Source organism: Oryctolagus cuniculus, chromosome 5, assembly GCF_964237555.1.
Source record: "Oryctolagus cuniculus chromosome 5, mOryCun1.1, whole genome shotgun sequence".
Lineage (NCBI taxonomy): Eukaryota > Metazoa > Chordata > Mammalia > Lagomorpha > Leporidae > Oryctolagus > Oryctolagus cuniculus.
This window is the reverse complement of record NC_091436.1, coordinates 158,633,113-158,635,124: the sequence shown is the minus strand read 5'-3', so window position 1 is coordinate 158,635,124 and position 2,012 is coordinate 158,633,113. Positions and strand designations below refer to the sequence as shown.

The 2,012-nt window shown below is 51.5% G+C and overlaps 1 pseudogene; it reads left to right on the top strand.

Annotated features, from left to right (window-relative positions):
* The first annotated feature begins 257 nt into the window (after window positions 1-257).
* Window positions 258-1,699, top strand: LOC100338408 (tRNA (guanine-N(7)-)-methyltransferase-like; annotated as a pseudogene).
* Window positions 1,700-2,012: the final 313 nt, after the last annotated feature.

The following is a 2,012-nucleotide window of genomic DNA, read 5'->3' as shown; positions in this document are numbered from 1 at the left end:
CCAGTAACAGTTAGTACATCTAAAGCCTAGATATTGTTTCTAAATACTATTCTCTGATAAAAGAAACCAAAGCTGCATGGAGATCCCACATCTGTGGCAGGGAACATATGAATATAAGATGCATCCAGATAATCTGTGATTAAAAAGAAAAAGTAAGGACATGTTTGAGAAACAATGGGGCTGTGATGAGACAACAGGAAAGCCAGTTTGGAGGAGCTGCAAATGGCCAAAATTGGAACAGAGTGACAAAACAAATGATGACGGCCCGGAATTATAAGCCATTGAATAAAATGCCCAGGTGACTGTACTCATATCAATCAACCAACAAATAGGCAAAAATAACATTACAATAGAATTTCAATTAGTAAATGTGAAAGAAATGAGGGACATAAGAAATGACCCTTAGATCAACATAGGAACAATCCAAGAATGCTGTGATTAGTGAGCAAAAAACATGATGAGTATTTAGATAGCCATAAAATATCTCCTCACAAGGTATTTACTAATTTAAAGGGGAAAAATTCTAATTTTACAATAGAGAAACCCAAAAACCATCACCTTCGCCAAGCAATCAAAGTTAACGGCATTAATACTACGACATCCCAACATGATTCATTTCATTTCCATCTAATTCTGAGAAAATATCAGTGCTACAGTGAGGGGCGTGTCCCAGCAGTCTCCAAAAGTGTCAACATCCTGAAAAATAAAGACTGAGAAATTGTCCCAGATTGAAGGAGACTAAGGAGAGTTGGCATCTAAATGTCACGTGGTTCCAGGACTGTAGTCTGTCGCAAGAACACAGACACCGCGGGGTGGGCGTCCTGGCCGCAGCCCAAAGTGGGAAGGTGGAGGGAGTGGGAAACTTCGGCCCCAGAAGCGAGCTCACTCCAACCCCAGGGAGGTCCGCACGCTGTGCTACCTGGTGGAGCCAGAGGAGCTGGACAGGTCTGAGCTACACCCGGAGTTCTCTGCTCCACTCACTCAAAATCAGAGCCAAGATGACCCAAAGGATGAGAAAGAAAAGAGAACCCGGGTGCAAGTGGACTTTGCAGACACGGGCTGTGGCTGCGCTGGCCTGTTAGTGGAACTGGCCCCACTGTCCGCAGACACTCGGATTCTGGGTCTGGGGATCCGAGTCAAGGTCTCTGACTATGTACAAGACCGGACCCTGGCCTTGCGTGCAGCTCCCGGAGGTGGTGTCCCCGCATCGCCTGTCTGTCTCCGTAGTAAGGCCATTTAGGCACCTGCCTAGCTTCTTGCGAAAGGGCCAGGTGCAAAGGGACCCTGGCGGGCCTGGCTGGCCGGCAGGCGGTGCCGGGTGCCAGGATCTCACAGCCCTGTTGGGGCATGTCTGTCTCGCAGCTGACAGCCACGTTCTTCCTCTTCCCCAACCCGCATTCCAAACGTAGGACGGGCGAGCGCCGAATCAGCGGTCCCACACAGCTTTCAGACTGTGCCTCCATGCTGAGAGCTGGGGGATTGGTGTAGACACAGCTGACGTGCAGGGCCACACCACCCGATGTGTACCCATGTCAAAGTCTGAGCGTGTGCCTGTGGAGGAGGAGCTGAGGGAAGACCCCACTGTGGGACATCTAGGCGCGTCAACAGAGGAGGGAAGCATTTCCCAGCCATCTTCCCAAGAATATAGGATCCCACCCTCCAGGCAGCGAGCCCGGATCCCACCCAGCCCGCCCACTGACTGCTTAGCCTGTTGGACCCCATATTCTAAGGACTGGAAGAAGATCAGGCCTTCCCAGCTGAGCCTGTAGGAGACAGCGACCTCTCTAAGAAGTTGGGGGACAGCGGAGGGCAGAACCCTGGTGTTTACAACTGCCCCAGATCCTCAAGCTGACTGGAAAGTCTAAGGAGCCTGGACCAGAGGGGATGGGGTGGGGGCGGGCGTGGGGAACGGGGAGGGGCATGGTCTTGCTCTGCAGTCCCCCATTCCCCTGTGGGATGCAGTGGCTCACTTCCTAAACTGCCTGCTAGGCCCACATCACTTGCCCAGGCTT